The 18,633-nt window shown below is 44.8% G+C and overlaps 1 long non-coding RNA gene across 1 annotated transcript; it reads right to left on the reverse strand.

Annotated features, from left to right (window-relative positions):
- Window positions 1-3,101: 3,101 nt before the first annotated feature.
- On the reverse strand, window positions 3,102-4,224 carry LOC127927445 (uncharacterized). Its single transcript, XR_008127463.1, has 3 exons — window positions 3,797-4,224; window positions 3,577-3,649; window positions 3,102-3,126 (listed from the first exon to the last, which is right to left on the reverse strand). It is a non-coding gene; the product is annotated as an uncharacterized LOC127927445 (long non-coding RNA).
- Window positions 4,225-18,633: the final 14,409 nt, after the last annotated feature.

Raw genomic sequence — 18,633 nt, forward strand, 5'->3', positions numbered from 1 at the left:
ACAACCAGAACTTACACAGGAAGGGAAAAGAGGGGGGACGAAAAAATAACTTACACGGGAAGGAAAAGATGGGACTACCAGAACTTACACAGGACGGAAAAAGATGGGACAACCAGAACTTACACAGGAAGGGAAAAGAGGGGACTAAAAGAACTTACACAGGACGGAAAAAGATGGGACAACCAGAACTTACACAGGAAGTGAAAAGAACAAGGCATATTTTAGAACAAAATGACATGTTCAATAGAACAATAGCAGTCATCTTCTAACCGGATCACAAGCTGCCTTTTTCAATCTCAGTGTTTCGGCATTTGTAAACGTAAAAGGTCGTCCTTACTTAATAACATGCATGGCGTCACCAAAGCTATTTTATCCCATGAAGGTTATCAGAAACAGAACATTTGAAAAGGAATGAAGTGCAAGCTACACATGGCCTTGATTATCAAAGAGGGAGGGATCTGTGATCTAGCTTTATTTCTAGTAAGAACCTTTAACGTCAACATCCGAATCGTACAACTCAAATACAGCCAAGTATATAAACAACATCTCTGTTTAATTTAGGATCTGTATAGGTAGATTACCACCGTTCAAAATTCAAACGAGTAAAAATAAAACTATGAAGGTTCTTCAAAGGGAAAATCACGCAGGCAACGTTGACCTTTCAAAGCATATGGCGTTCCTTTAAATTGTGAGGAACAGCCGGCGGAACAGAAGAGTACGCTCCTCGACTCCTTCGTCAAACGAGAAGAAAGAGAGGAGGATGAAGTGAAGGGAATGAATATTCATGGCGATATTCATGACAGAGTGTTTGCTTGATTTCCATGGGGACACGGGCAGGTCAGAGATTTTACCTGGTAGGTGTTTGAGTATTCCGTATGATATCGCTCCGTCTCCTTGGAGACCCAGAGACACCCCAAGTATCACTGTGATGTCAAATGTCAATGCACGCTTAACCTCTGACCTGGTGAGGGCTGCTGGGATGCGACCGATGAGCCAATCAGATCACAGTCCCACCTGGCCCAGGTAGGGGGAAGAGTGGAGGTCAGGGCAGGTGAGGTTTAGCTCTGTGTGTTTTAACCTCAACCCTGATCTACGCTGTGTGGTGCAGTGACCTGTCTTGACCTACAGACCTTGGAGGGGCACCGATTGCTCTTTCATCAACCCTCTTCGCAACCACATTATAATGCTGAGCACACTTACATTATCCAAAACAACAGCATCTATACTTTATTTCATTTCACAGTACTTTCAGCATTTTACTGTACTTTATTTCATTTCACTGTACTTTATTTCATTTCACTGTACTTTATTTCATTTCACTGTACTTTATTTCATTTTACTGTACTTTATTTCATTTCACTGTACTTTATTTCATTTCACAGTACTTTCAGCATTTTACTGTACTTTATTTCATTTTACTGTACTTTATTTCATTTCACTGTACTTTATTTCATTTCACAGTACTTTCAGCATTTCACTGTACCTTATTTCATTTCACTGTACTTTATTTCATTTCACTGTACTTTATTTCATTTCACTGTACTTTATTTCATTCTACTGTACTTTATTTCATTTCTACTGTACTTTATTTCATTTCACTGTACTTTATTTCATTTCACTGTACTTTATTTCATTTCACTGTACTTTATTTCATTTTACTGTACTTTATTTCATTTCACTGTACCTTATTTCATTTCACAGTACTTTCAGCATTTTACTGTACTTTATTTCATTCTACTGTACTTTATTTCATTTCACTGTACTTTATTTCATTTTACTGTACTTTATTTCATTTCACTGTACTTTATTTCATTTCACAGTACTTTCAGCATTTTACTGTACTTTATTTCATTTTACTGTACTTTATTTCATTTTACTGTACTTTATTTCATTTCACTGTACTTTATTTCATTCTACTGTACTTTATTTCATTTCACTGTACTTTATTTCGTTTTACTGTACTTTATTTCATTTCACTGTACTTTATTTCATTTCACTGTACTTGCACATTTGACGATAAAGCTTGAACTGGAACTCATGCAGTCAAAATAATGAACTTTTTACCAACAACACTCACTGCTGTAACATTTAATTGCTGTCATAAAGCACAGAGGCTTTGAGCTTCAGCTCTGTGTGATCATAAGGGAGACTGCAGCACGCAGAGAAAGAGAATACAGAATACAGAGGAGAGAGAGAGAGAGAGATTGGGCGATAGATAGAGGAGTGAGAAAGAGAGGGAAAGACAGATAGACCGACAGAAAGATGGACAGACAGACAGACAAACAGAATGGGAGAGACAGTGAGAGAGAAAATAAGAGAGAAAGTGCGAGAAAATGAGAACAAGACAGAGATAGTGAAAGAGAGAGAGGAGGAAATAAAAAGTAAGGAAGGATCAGAGAGTCAGAGCTTCAGGAGACCAGGACCCCAGGCTCAGACACCCTCCTGTCTGAAATGGCAGCCTCAGACACCCTAACATAATAATGATAATACATTTCATTTAGCAGACGTTTTTATCCAAAGCGACTTACATGCATGTTAAGTCTTTATTTGTTACATTTTCTCCCTCTTTTCTCTCCCTCGCTCATTCCAGCCAGTTTTTCACCCTAACCCTGTTCTATTCCCTTTCTCCCTGTTTTCACCCTAACCTTTTATATTCTCTCCTCGCTCATTCCAGCCAGCCCTGTTCTATTCCCTTTCTCCCTGTTTCTCACCCTAACCTTTTATATTCTCTCCTCGCTCATTCCAGCCAGCCCTGTTCTATTCCCTTTCTCCCTGTTTCTCACCCTAACCTTTTATATTCTCTCCTCGCTCATTCCAGCCAGCCCTGTTCTATTCCCTTTCTCCCTGTTTCTCACCCTAACCTTTTATATTCTCTCCCTCGCTCATTCCAGCCAGCCCTGTTCTATTCCCTTTCTCCCTGTTTCTCACCCTAACCTTTTATATTCTCTCCTCGCTCATTCCAGCCAGCCCTGTTCTATTCCCTTTCTCCCTGTTTTCACCCTAACCTTTTATAGCCCTGTTCTATTCCCTTTCTCCCTGTTTCTCACCCTAACCTTTTATATTCTCTCCCTTGCTCATTCCAGCCAGCCCTGTTCTATTCCCTTTCTCCCTGTTTTTCACCCTAACCTTTTATATTCTCTCCCTCGCTCATTCCAGCCAGCCCTGTTCTATTCCCTTTCTCCCTGTTTCTCACCCTAACCTTTTATATTCTCTCCCTCGCTCATTCCAGCCAGCCCTGTTCTATTCCCTTTCTCCCTGTTTCTCACCCTAACCTTTTATATTCTCTCCCTCGCTCATTCCAGCCAGCCCTGTTCTTCCAGCCATAACCTTTTATATTCTGTTCATTCCAGCCAGCCCTGTTCTATTCCCTTTCTCCCTTTCTCCCTGTTTCTCACCTGTTTCTACCCTAACCTTTTATATTCTCTCCCTCCTGTTTCTCACCCTAACCTTTTCATTCCAGCCAGCCCTGTTCTATTCCCTTTCTCCCTGTTTCTCACCCTAACCTTTTATATTCTCTCCCTCGCTCATTCCAGCCAGCCCTGTTCTATTCCCTTTCTCCCTGTTTCTCACCCTAACCTTTTATATTCTCTCCCTCGCTCATTCCAGCCAGCCCTGTTCTATTCCCTTTCTCCCTGTTTTTCACCCTAACCTTTTATATTCTCTCCCTCGCTCATTCCAGCCAGCCCTGTTCTATAACCTTTTATATTCTCTCCTCGCTCATTCTTTTATATTCTCTCCTCGCTCATTCCAGCCAGCCCTGTTCTATTCCCTTTCTCCCTGTTTTTCACACCCTAACCTTTTATATTCTCTCCCTCGCTCATTCCAGCCAGCCCTGTTCTATTCCCTTTCTCCCTGTTTCTCACCCTAACCTTTTATATTCTCTCCCTCGCTCATTCCAGCCAGCCCTGTTCTATTCCCTTTCTCCCTGTTTCTCACCCTAACCTTTTATATTCTCTCCCTCGCTCATTCCAGCCAGCCCTGTTCTATTCCCTTTCTCCCTGTTTCTCACCCTAACCTTTTATATTCTCTCCCTCGCTCATTCCAGCCAGCCCTGTTCTATTCCCTTTCTCCCTGTTTCTCACCCTAACCTTTTATATTCTCTCCCTCGCTCATTCCAGCCAGCCCTGTTCTATTCCCTTTCTCCCTGTTTCTCACCCTAACCTTTTATATTCTCTCCTTCTTCGAAAGGATCTGAGGTGCAAAGAGTTTCTTCTTTCCATGCAGGTTGGCTTTTTATTTGTTATGTATGCCGTTTTGTAGCCAATGACAATTGAGATCAGACTTTGTTGCATAACAGATATGCCCAGATAGGTTGACACCACTTATCAGATACAGTGCATTCGGAAAGGATTCAAATGTTGTTACGCTACAGCCTTATTCTAAAATGGATTAAATATATACAAATCCTCATCAATCTAGACCCAATAATCCATAATGTCAAAGCGAGAAAACATTTTTTTTTAGAAATATTAGAAAATGTATTAAAATAAAAAACAGAAATACCTTATTTACATAAATATTCCGACCCTTTGCTGTGAGAATCGAAATTGAGCTCTGGTGCATCCTGTTTCCATCCTTGAGATGTTTCTACAACTTGAATGGAGTCCACCTGTGGTAAATTAAATGTATTGGACATGATTTGGAAAGACACACACCTGTCTATATAAGGTCCCATAGTTGACAGTGCATGTCAGAGCAAAACCAAGCAATGAGGTCGAAGGAATTGTCCACAGTGCTCCGAGACAGGACTGTGTCGAGGCACAGATCTGAGAAGGGTACCAAAAAATAGCTTCAGCAATTGAAGGTCCCAAGAACACAGTGACCTCCATCATTCTTAAATGGAAGAAGTTTGGAACTACTAAGACACTTCCTAGAGCTGGCATTCCACCAATCAGGCCTTTATGATAGAGTGGCCAAACGGAAGCCACTCCTCAGTAAGCCACTTTCACTCTAATGGTAGCATAAGACGGAGTCTACAACCCACACAATAGGCTCAGGTAGTGCAGCTCATCAAGGATGGCACGTCAATGCGAGCTGTGGCAAGAAGGTTTGCTGTGTCTCTCAGCGTAGTATCCAGAGCATGGAGGCGCTACCAGGAGACAGGCCAGTACATCAGGGGACGTGGAGGAGGCCGTAGGAGGGCAACAACCCAGCAGCAGGCCCGCTACCTCCACATTTGTGCAAGGAGGAGCAGGAGGAGCACTGCCAGAGCCCTGCAAAATGACCTCCAGCAGGCCACAAATGTGCATGTGTCTGCTCAAACAGTCAGAAACAGACTCCATGAGGGTGGTATGAGGGGCATGAGGTGGGGGTTGTGCTTACAGCCCAACACCGTGCAGGGCGTTTGGCATTTGCCAGAGAACACCAAGATTGGCAAATTCGCCACTGGCGCCCTGTGCTCTTCAGAGTTCACACTGAGCACATGTGACAAATGTGACAGTCTGGAGACGCCGTGGAGAACGTTCTGCTGCCTGCAACATCCTCCAGCATGACCGGTTTGGCGGTGGGTCAGTCATGGTGTGGGGTGGCATTTCTTTGGGGGGGTCGCACAGCCCTCCATGTGCTCGCCAGAGGTAGCCTGACTGCCATTAGGTACCGAGATGAGATCCTCGGACCCCTTGTGAGACCATATGCTGGTGCGGTTGGCCCTGGGTTCCTCCTAATGCAAGACACTGCTAGACCTCATGTGGCTGGAGTGTGTCAGCAGTTCCTGCAAGAGGAAGGCATTGATGCTATGGACTGGCCCGCCCGTTCCCAATTGAGCACATCTGGGACATCATGTCTCGCTCCATCCACCAACGCCACGTTGCACCACAGACTGTCCAGGAGTTGGCGGATGCTTTAGTCCAGGTCTGGGAGGAGATCCCTTGGGAGACCATCCGCCACCTCATCAGGAGCATGCCCAGGTGTTGTAGGGAGGTCCTACAGGCACGTGGAGGCCACATTCAGATCTACGATGTGTTATTTTAGTGTTCCCTTTATTTTTTGAGCAGTGTATAATGTTTACATACCCTACATTACTCATCTCATACTGTATGTATATGTATATACTGTACCCTATATCATCTACTGCATCTTTATGTAATACATGTATCACTAGCCACTTTAAACTATGCCACTTTGTTTACATACCCTACATTACTCACCTCCTATGTGTTTACTGTACTCGATACCATCTACTGCATCTTGCCTATGCCGTTCTGTACCATCACTCATTCATATATCTTTATGTACATATTCTTTATCCCTTTACACTTGTGTGTATAAGGTAGTAGTTTTGGAATTGTTAGGTTAGATTACTCGTTGGTTATTAGTGCATTGTCGGAACTAGAAGCACAAGCATTTCGCTACACTCGCATTAACATCTGCTTACCATGTGTATGTGACAAATACATTTTATTTTATTTTTATTTTTATTATTTTGTTTTGATTTGAAGACAACGCAGGACTGGTTTCGGGACAAGTTCTTGTGTGGCCCAGCCAAAGCCCGGACTTGAACCGGATCGAACATCTCTGGAGAGACCTAAACATAGCTGACCAAATTAACAGAATTTGAAGAATTTAGAAAAAATAAGGGGCAAATGTGGCACAATCCAGGTGTGGAAAACTGTTAGAAAGACTCACATCTGTAAATGCTGCCAAAGGTGCTTCTACAAAGTATAGACTCAGAGGTATGAATACAGTGCCCTGCAAAAGTATTCACCCCCTTGACATTTTCCTATTTTTTTGCTTTACAACCTGTAATTTAAATGGATTTTTATTTGGATTTCATGTAATGGACATACACAAAATAAAAAAACGTAAAAGTGATGCGTGCATATGTATTCACCCCTTTGCTATGAAGCCCCTAAATAAGATCTGGTGCAACCAATTACCTTCAGAGGTCACATAATTAGTTAGAATGCACATAGGTGGACTTTATTTAAGTGTCTATACACACCTGTTCTGAAAGGCTCCAGAGTCTGGAACACCACTAAGCAAGGGGCACCACCCCTTGAAGACCAAGGAGCTCTCCAAACAGGTCAGGGACAAAGTTGTGGAGAACTACAAGTCAGAGTTGGGTTATACAAAAATATCAGAAACTTTGAACATCCCACGGAGTACCATTAAATCCATTATTAAAAAATGGAAAGAATATGGCACCGCAACAAACCTGCCAAGAGAGGGCCACCTACCAAAACTCACAGACCAGGCAAGGAGGGCATTAATCAGAGAGGCAACAAAGAGACCAAAGATCACCCTGAAGGAGCTGCAAAGCTCCACAGCGGAGATTGGAGTATCTGTCCATACACAGGACAACTTTAAGCCGTGCACTTTACAGAGCTGGGCTTTACGTAAGAGTGGCCAGAAAAACAGCCATTGCTTAAAGAAAATAAGCAAACACGTTTGGTGTTTGCCAAAAGGCATGTGGGAGACTCCCCAAACATATGGAAGATGGTACTCTGGTTAGATGAGACAGAAATGTAGCTTTTTGGCCATCAAGGAAAACGCTATGTCTGGCGCAAACCCAAAGCCTCTCATCCCCCTGAGAACACCATCCCCACATTGAAGCATGGTGGTGGCAGCATCATGCTGGCTTCCGGGTTGGATGCGTGCTGTGTTAAGAAGCAGTGCAGCTTGGTTGGGTTGTGTATCAGAGGACGCATGACTTTCAACCTTCATCTCTTGTAGCGATGAGTTGTAGCGATGAGACAAGATAGTAGCTACTAAACAATTGGATACTACGAAATTGGTGAGAAAAAGGGGTAAAAATAAATAAATTTAGCCTTCCACAAGCGTCCCGCAATAAATTGTGGGGATTTTGGCCCATTTCTCCTGACAGAGCTGGTGTAACTGAGTCAGGTTCGTAGGCCTCCTTGCTCGCACACGCTCTTTCAGTTCTGCCCACAACATTTCTATAGGATTGAGGTCAGGGCTTTGTGATGGTGGCCACTCCAATACTTTGACTTTGTCGTCCTTAAGTCATTTTGCCACAATTTTGGAAGTATGCTTGGGGTCGTTGTCCATTTGGAAGACCCATTTGCGACCAAGCTTTAACTTCCTGACTGATGTCTTCAGATGTTGCTTGTCACGGTCTTCCTCCTCTTCATCTGAAGAGGAGAGGCGAGAAGGATTAGAGGACCAATATGCGGCGTGGTATGTGTTCATAGTGTATTTTAATAAAGAGAACACTGAACACTGCAACACTATACAAAAGAGTAACAAAAACAATAAACCAGTGACGACCGTGAAGCTCCAAATGAGACCTGTGCTGACACAAGCCACTAACATAGACAATCACCCACAAACAAACAGTGCAACCCAGGCTACCTAAGTATGATTCTCAATCAGAGACAACTAATGACACCTGCCTCTGATTGAGAACCATACTAGGGCGAAACATAGAAATCCCAAATCATAGAAAATCAAACATAGACTGCCCACACAACTCACGCCCTGACCATACTAAATAAATACAAAACAAATGAAAATAAAGGTCAGAACGTGACATTGCTTCAATATATCCACATAATGTTCCTCCTGATGACGCCATTTATTTTGTGAAGTGCACCAGTCCACTCTGCAGCAAAGCACCCCACAACATGATGCTGCCACCTCCGTGCTTCACAGTTGGGATGGTGTTCTTTGACTTGCAAGCCTCCCCTTTTTCCTCCAAATATAACGATGGTCACTATGGCCAAACAGTTCTATTTTTGTTTCATCAGGCCAGAGGACATTTCTCCAAAAAGTACAATCTTTGTCCCCATGTGCAGTTGCAAACCGCAGTCGGGCTTTATGGCGGTTTGGATCAGTGGCTTCTTCCTTGCTGAACGGCCTTTCAGGTTATGTCGATATAGGACTTGTTTTCCTGTGGATATAGATACTTTTGTACCAAAGTACTTTCATCTCTAAGAGACAGAACGCGTCTCCTTCCTGAGCGGCATGATGGCTGTGTGGTCCCATGGTGTTTAAACTTGCGTACCATTGTTTGTACAGATGAACGTGGTACCTTCAAGCATTTGGAAATTGCTCCCAAGGATGAACCAGACTTGTGGAGGTCTACAATTGTTTTTCTGAGGTCTTGGGTGATTTCTTTTGATTTCCCCATGATGTCAAGCGGCAGTGAGTTTGAAGGTAGGCCTTGAAATACATTCACAGATAGACCTCCAATTGACTCAAATTATGTCAATTTGCCTTTCAGAAGCTTCTTAATAAGCCATGACATCATTTTCTGGAATTTTCCAAGCTGTTTAAAGGCACAGTCAACTTAGTGTATGTAAACTTTTGACCCACTGGAATTGTGTTACAGTGAATTATAAGTGGAATAATCTGTTTGTAAACAATTGTTGGAAAAATTACTTGTGCATGCACAAAGTAGATGTCCTAACCGACTTGCCAAAACTATAGTTTGTTAACAAGAAATTTGTGGAGTGGATGAAAAAACAAATTGAATGACCCCAACCTAAGTGTATGTAAACTTATGACTTCAACTGTAGGTATAACTAGTTAGTTAATAGGGAGGATAATTTTTCTCACGATTATAAAGCCAACAAAATGTTAACAAAAACAGCATATTATTGACCAAAAAGTTTAGCTGTGTTAACCCAGTCGCTAGCTTATCCAGGGTCAGTGATAATGTACAGCAAACATGTACTGTATATCTATGGGAACAACTGAAACCATTTTGTAACTAACATTGCTGAAATAAAATTTACCTCATAATGTTACCTGTAATTCTCATCTCTTGTAGCCTAATTGACATCTCCTTATCACTGTACCTATATTACAAGGGTTGAATCAGGATCTGAAAGGCATGTACAACATCTGGTAGGCCTATATGGTTTGCCTCATATACATTGTATACAGATATCATTTTACATTGAGAACATATAGCGCAAAAAAATGTAAACAATGTGTGAGTTTAGCTATTCTCTACTACAGATGACAGATGCCCATAAGGCCAGTAATGCCATCATACTGTAGGCCTATGGGTGCATTGGTGATGCATGCCATGTGATAAGCTATGGATTCACAGAGCTGATATACTGAGAGAGACCATCATATAAAACACATTGGTGATGCATGTGATAAGCTATGGATTCACAGAGCTGATATACTGAGAGAGACCATCATATAAAACACATTGGTGATGCATGTGATAAGCTATGGATTCACAGAGCTGATATACTGAGAGAGACAATCAAATAAAACACATTGGTGATGCATGTGATAAGCTATGGATTCACAGAGCTGATATACTGAGAGAGACCATCATATAAAACACATTGGTGATGCATGTGATAAGCTATGGATTCACAGAGCTGATATACTGAGAGAGACCATCATATAAAACACATTGGTGATGCATGTGATAAGCTATGGATTCACAGAGCTGATATACTGAGAGAGACAATCAAATAAAACGCATTGGTGATGCATGTGATAAGCTATGGATTCGCAGAGCTGATATACTGAGAGAGACCATCATATAAAACACATTGGTGATGCATGCCATGTGATAAGCTATGGATTCACAGAGCTGATATACTGAGAGAGACAATCAAATAAAACACATTGGTGATGCATGCCATGTGATAAGCTATGGATTCACAGAGCTGATATACTGAGAGAGACCATCATATAAAACACATTGGTGATGCATGCCATGTGATAAGCTATGGATTCACAGAGCTGATATACTGAGAGAGACAATCATATAAAACACATTGGTGATGCATGTGATAAGCTATGGATTCACAGAGCTGATATACTGAGAGAGACCATCATATAAAACACATTGGTGATGCATGTGATAAGCTATGGATTCACAGAGCTGATATACTGAGAGAGACAATCATATAAAACACATTGGTGATGCATGTGATAAGCTATGGATTCACAGAGCTGATATACTGAGAGAGACAATCAAATAAAACGCATTGGTGATGCATGTGATAAGCTATGGATTCACAGAGCTGATATACTGAGAGAGACCATCATATAAAACACATTGGTGATGCATGCCATGTGATAAGCTATGGATTCACAGAGCTGATATACTGAGAGAGACCATCATATAAAACACATTGGTGATGCATGCCATGTGATAAGCTATGGATTCACAGAGCTGATATACTGAGAGAGACAATCAAATAAAACACATTGGTGATGCATGTGATAAGCTATGGATTCACAGAGCTGATATACTGAGAGAGACAATCATATAAAACACATTGGTGATGCATGTGATAAGCTATGGATTCACAGAGCTGATATACTGAGAGAGACCATCATATAAAACACATTGGTGATGCATGTGATAAGCTATGGATTCACAGAGCTGATATACTGAGAGAGACAATCAAATAAAACACATTGGTGATGCATGTGATAAGCTATGGATTCACAGAGCTGATATACTGAGAGAGACCATCATATAAAACACATTGGTGATGCATGTGATAAGCTATGGATTCACAGAGCTGATATACTGAGAGAGACAATCAAATAAAACACATTGGTGATGCATGCCATGTGATAAGCTATGGATTCACAGAGCTGATATACTGAGAGAGACCATCATATAAAACACATTGGTGATGCATGTGATAAGCTATGGATTCACAGAGCTGATATACTGAGAGAGACAATCATATAAAACACATTGGTGATGCATGTGATAAGCTATGGATTCACAGAGCTGATATACTGAGAGAGACAATCATATAAAACACATTGGTGATGCATGTGATAAGCTATGGATTCACAGAGCTGATATACTGAGAGAGACCATCATATAAAACACATTGGTGATGCATGTGATAAGCTATGGATTCACAGAGCTGATATACTGAGAGAGACAATCAAATAATATACATTGGTGATGCATGCCATGTGATAAGCTATGGATTCACAGAGCTGATATACTGAGAGAGACAATCAAATAAAACACATTGGTGATGCATGTGATAAGCTATGGATTCACAGAGCTGATATACTGAGAGAGACAATCATATAAAACACATTGGTGATGCATGTGATAAGCTATGGATTCACATAGCTGATATACTGAGAGAGACCATCATATACAACACATTGGTGATGCATGTGATAAGCTATGGATTCACAGAGCTGATATACTGAGAGAGACCATCATATAAAACACATTGGTGATGCACGTGATAAGCTATGGATTCACATAGCTGATATACTGAGAGAGACCATCATATACAACACATTGGTGATGCATGCATGTGATAAGCTATGGATTCACAGAGCTGATATACTGAGAGAGACAATCATATACAACACATTGGTGATGCACGTGATAAGCTATGGATTCACAGAGCTGATATACTGAGAGAGACCATCATATAAAACACATTGGTGATGCATGTGATAAGCTATGGATTCACAGAGCTGATATACTGAGAGAGACAATCATATAAAACACATTGGTGATGCATGTGATAAGCTATGGATTCACAGAGCTGATATACTGAGAGAGACCATCATATAAAACACATTGGTGATGCATGTGATAAGCTATGGATTCACAGAGCTGATATACTGAGAGAGACCATCATATAAAACACATTGGTGATGCATGTGATAAGCTATGGATTCACAGAGCTGATATACTGAGAGAGACAATCATATAAAACACATTGGTGATGCATGTGATAAGCTATGGATTCACAGAGCTGATATACTGAGAGAGACCATCATATAAAACACATTGGTGATGCATGTGATAAGCTATGGATTCACAGAGCTGATATACTGAGAGAGACCATCATATAAAACACATTGGTGATGCATGCCATGTGATAAGCTATGGATTCACACAGCTGATATACTGAGAGAGACCATCATATACAACACATTGGTGATGCATGTGATAAGCTATGGATTCACAGAGCTGATATAGTGAGAGAGACAATAAAATAAAACTGGACAAAAAGAAAATGTTAATTTGAGAAAACAACACAGAAACACAGGCACATTACAGACAGAAGCCCTTCCTTTCTTTATTGCAGGATTGTGATAAATTTAAAAACACTTCACTTCAAAGAATAAACACTTCATCACTTCAAAATGTACAAAACATACTAACTGGTATGTTTAGATGTTAGATTAGACATCTTAGTCTAATTAACTCCTACTATAACAGGTTTATACGCTGAATCAGGCTGAAACAGAAGCCTGCAAACCCAGCAGACCTCCAGCCAGGTTGTCCTTCTCCTACTATAACAGGTTTATACGCTGAATCAGGCTGAAACAGAACCCTGCAAACCCAGCAGACCTCCAGCCAGGTTGTCCTTCTCCTACTATAACAGGTTTATACGCTGAATCAGGCTGAAACAGAACCCTGCAAACCCAGCAGACCTCCAGCCAGGTTGTCCTTCTCCTACTGTAACAGGTTTATATGCTGAATCAGGCTGAAACAGAACCCTGCAAACCCAGCAGACCTCCAGCCAGGTTGTCCTTCTCCTACTATAACAGGTTTATACGTTGTAATATAATAATAATATAGGACATTTAGCGTAAGGGAAAATCAAATTGGTAAGATGTCACCGAGAAATCAGAATAGAATGTTGATTCTTGGCTGCCGTATAAATGATGTAGAACTGTAGAATTTAGAACGTAGCTATTCTAAATATATCTGTGTGATGTCTTGTCAATTAGCAAACCATTTCTAAACCATATCTTCCCAATGCACCATGTATACATCCGTTGGGCAGAGGTATCTGTGCTATCTGGGTTTGTTGCCTCTCTCTCACACATATTATTTCTGTCACGTCTGCCTGTGTGCTGTAGCTCGACTTGAGTTGCTCTTTTGACGGACAAAGGCTGATAATTAATGAATATACTATTTCATCCCAGTGTGTGTGTGCTTTCGTTAATGCCTGTGTGCGCGCATGTGTATATGTGTGTCCATGTATGCATATGTGTGTGGGTATGTGTGTGGGTATGTGTGTGTGTATGTGTGTGGGTATGTGTGTGGGCATATGTGTGTGGGTATGTGTGTGGGTATGTGTGTGGGTATGTGTGTGGGTATGTGTGTGGGCATATGTGTGTGGGTATGTGTGTGGGTATGTGTGTGGGTATGTGTGTGGGTATGTGTGTGGGCATATGTGTGTGGGTATGTGTGTGGGTATGTGTGTGTGTATGTGTGTGGGTATGTGTGTGGGTATGTGTGTGGGTATGTGTGTGGGTATGTGTGTGGGTATGTGTGTGGGTATGTGTGTGGGTATGTGTGTGGGTATGTGTGTGGGTATGTGTGTGGGTATGTGTGTGGGTATGTGTGTGGGTATGTGTGTGGGTATGTGTGTGGGTATGTGTGTGGGCATATGTGTGTGGGTATGTGTGGTATGTGTGTGGGTATGTGTGTGGGTATGTGTGTGGGTATGTGTGTGGGTATGTGTGTGGGTATGTGTGTGGGTATGTGTGTGGGTATGTGTGTGGGTATGTGTGTGGGTATGTGTGTGGGTATGTGTGGGTATGTGTGTGGGCATGTGTGTGGGTATGTGTGTGGGTATGTGTGTGGGCATATGTGTGTGGGTATGTGTGTGGGCATATGTGTGTGGGTATGTGTGTGGGTATGTGTGTGGGTATGTGTGTGGGTATGTGTGTGGGTATGTGTGTGGGTATGTGTGTGGGTATGTGTGCACACACGATTAGAGCATTAGTAGGGATATTCAATAAATATTCAATGCCAAATCTATCACCATTCAGGTGCTCTGTTCTGCTAGGCTAGCTGTGCCTGGACCTACTTCCTTTAGACGTATGGTCACCCTGAGGCTACCTACCCACCACCACCCAGCTCCACGCAGCCCTGACGTCTTCATGTATTTATGAGTCCATTAAAGAGCAGCACAAGGACAAGATGTAGCGCTGGCATCTTCCTCCCTCCCCTCCGTCCTCTCAGTCTTTAGCTCAGATTTATCTCCCGGCCCCAGACATGCCAGGTCTGATGGATGGAGCAACAAGGGGAAACGAGGGACATGGCACTTCTCAAGGAAATGCACTGACACCTACAGAGTAGCTATATACCGGGGTGGCTGGTTTCATCAGTGCTTCTTCAGTGAGTCCATGTCAGTAATAATGAACCAGCTAGTTGTGTAAGGAGATTGTTAGCCATTGGGACTCACAAATATGTCTAATATTACCTGTTTTGAGTACTTACAGAAAGTGCCATGTCAGCGTAATATGCATGAATAAGAATTTATACATGTCTTATAAGACAACACGAACTGTTATGAATATTTATAGCCGACCTTACAACATGAGATAAGCATGATAGAGGAATGTATAAATGCCTCACCACACGCGCTGAATGGTATTACTATACAGCACCAGTGCCATCTCCCCATAAGCCCCTTATGCTCGCTGGGCGGCGCAGTCTGAACCCACAAAACCCTTTGTTTATGTATCATGTACCCAAGCAGATGGCCCATGTGGTACCTCCAATCTGGTGATGCCTTGATGCCAGTCTGTTGTGCCAGTCTTCAAAGCCCTCCGCTGTGCCACCACATCTCCTCACTCCCTCCACTGTGCCGTCACATCTCCTCACTCCCTCCGCTGTGCCACTACATCTCCTCACTCCCTCCACTGTGCCACTACATCTCCTCACTCCCTCCACTGTGCCACTACATCTCCTCACTCCCTCCACTGTGCCGTCACATCTCCTCACTCCCTCCGCTGTGCCACTACATCTCCTCACTCCCTCCGCTGTGCCACCACATCTCCTCACTCCCTCCACTGTGCCGTCACATCTCCTCACTCCCTCCGCTGTGCCACCACATCTCCTCACTCCCTCCGCTGTGCCACTACATCTCCTCACTCCCTCCGCTGTGCCACCACATCTCCTCACTCCCTCCGCTGTGCCACTACATATCCTCACTCCCTCCACTGTGCCACCACATCTCCTCACTCCCTCTACTGTGCCGTCACATCTCCTCACTCCCTCCACTGTGCCACCACATCTCCTCACTCCCTCCGCTGTGCCACTACATATCCTCACTCCCTCCACTGTGCCACCACATCTCCTCACTCCCTCCACTGTGCCACCACATCTCCTCACTCCCTCCACTGTGCCACCACATCTCCTCACTCCCTCCGCTGTGCCACTACATCTCCTCACTCCCTCCACTGTGCCACTACATATCCTCACTCCCTCCACTGTGCCACCACATCTCCTCACTCCCTCCACTGTGCCACTACATATCCTCACTCCCTCCACTGTGCCACTACATCTCCTCACTCCCTCCACTGTGCCACTACATCTCCTCACTCCCTCCGCTGTGCCACCACATCTCCTCACTCCCTCCACTGTGCCACCACATCTCCTCACTCCCTCCACTGTGCCACCACATCTCCTCACTCCCTCCACTGTGCCACTACATATCCTCACTCCCTCCACTGTGCCACTACATATCCTCACTCCCTCCACTGTGCCACTACATATCCTCACTCCCTCCACTGTGCCACTACATATCCTCACTCCCTCCACTGTGCCACTACATATCCTCACTCCCTCCACTGTGCCACTACATATCCTCACTCCCTCCACTGTGCCACTACATATCCTCACTCCCTCCACTGTGCCACTACATATCCTCACTCCCTCCACTGTGCCACTACATCTCCTCACTCCCTCCACTGTGCCACTACATATCCTCACTCCCTCCACTGTGCCACTACATCTCCTCACTCCCTCCACTGTGCCACTACATATCCTCACTCCCTCCACTGTGCCACTACATCTCCTCACTCCCTCCGCTGTGCCACCACATCTCCTCACTCCCTCCGCTGTGCCACTACATCTCCTCACTCCCTCCGCTGTGCCACCACATCTCCTCACTCCCTCCGCTGTGCCACCACATCTCCTCACTCCCTCCACTGTGCCACCACATCTCCTCACTCCCTCCACTGTGCCACCACATCTCCTCACTCCCTCCACTGTGCCACCACTTCTCCTCACTCCCTCCACTGTGCCGTCACATCTCCTCCTCTCCGCTGTGCCACTACATCTCCTCACTCCCTCCACTGTGCCACTACATCTCCTCACTCCCTCCACTGTGCCACTACATCTCCTCACTCCCTCCACTGTGCCGTCCCTCACTCCCTCCGCTGTGCCACCACATCTCCTCACTCCCTCCACTGTGCCGTCACATCTCCTCACTCCCTCCGCTGTGCCACCACATCTCCTCACTCCTCCGCTGTGCCACTACATCTCCTCACTCCCTCCGCTGTGCCACCACATCTCCCACTCCCTCCGCTGTGCCACCACACTCCCTCCACTGCCACCACATCTCCTCACTGCCTCTACTGTGCCACCACATGCCACCACATCTCCTCACTCCCTCCGCTGTGCCACTACATATCCTCACTCCCTCCACTGTGCCACCACATCTCCTCACTCCCTCCGCTGTGCCACTACATCTCCTCACTCCCTCCACTGTGCCACCACATCTCCTCACTCCCTCCGCTGTGCCACTACATCTCCTCACTCCCTCCACTGTGCCACTACATCTCCTCACTCCCTCCGCTGTGCCACCACATCTCCTCACTCCCTCCGCTGTGCCACTACATATCCTCACTCCCTCCACTGTGCCACCACATCTCCTCACTCCCTCCACTGTGCCACTACATCTCCTCACTCCCTCCACTGTGCCACCACATCTCCTCACTCCTCCACCACATCTCCTCACTCCCTCCGCTGTGCCACTACATCTCCTCACTCCCTCCACTGTGCCACTACATCTCCTCACTCCCTCCACTGTGCCACTACATATCCTCACTCCCTCCACTGTGCCACTACATCTCCTCACTCCCTCCACTGTGCCACTACATATCCTCACTCCTCCACTGTGCCACTACTCCTCACTCCCTCCACTGTGCCACTACATCTCCTCACTCCCTCCACTGTGCCACCACATATCCTCACTCCCTCCACTGTGCCACACATATCCTCTCCATCCACTGTGCCACCACATCTCCTCACTCCCTCCACTGTGCCACTACATATCCTCACTCCTCCACTGTGCCACCACATCTCCTCACTCCCTCCACTGTGCCACTACATATCCTCACTCCATCCACTGTGCCACCACATCTCCTCACTCCCTCCACTGTGCCACCACATCTCCTCACTCCCTCCGCTGTGCCACTACATCTCCTCACTCCCTCCACTGTGCCACCACATCTCCTCACTCCCTCCGCTGCCACCACCTCCTCACTCCCTCCACTGTGCCACCACATCTCCTCACTCCCTCCACTGTGCCACCACATCTCCTCACTCCTCCACTGTGCCACCACTTCTCCTCACTCCCTCCACTGTGCCGTCACATCTCCTCACTCCCTCCGCTGTGCCACTACATATCCTCACTCCCTCCACTGTGCCACTACATATCCTCACTCCCTCCGCTGTGCCACCACCTCCTCACTCCCTCCGCTGTGCCACCACACATCTCCTCACTCCCTCCGCTGTGCCACCACATCTCCTCACTCCCTCCGCTGCCACCACATCTCCTCACTCCCTCCGCTGTGCCACCACATCTCCTCACTCCCTCTGCTGTGCCACCACATCTCCTCACTCCCTCCGCTGTGCCACACATCTCCTCATCCCTCCCTGTGCCACCACATCTC

Source organism: Oncorhynchus keta, unplaced genomic scaffold (assembly GCF_023373465.1).
Source record: "Oncorhynchus keta strain PuntledgeMale-10-30-2019 unplaced genomic scaffold, Oket_V2 Un_scaffold_14063_pilon_pilon, whole genome shotgun sequence".
Lineage (NCBI taxonomy): Eukaryota > Metazoa > Chordata > Actinopteri > Salmoniformes > Salmonidae > Oncorhynchus > Oncorhynchus keta.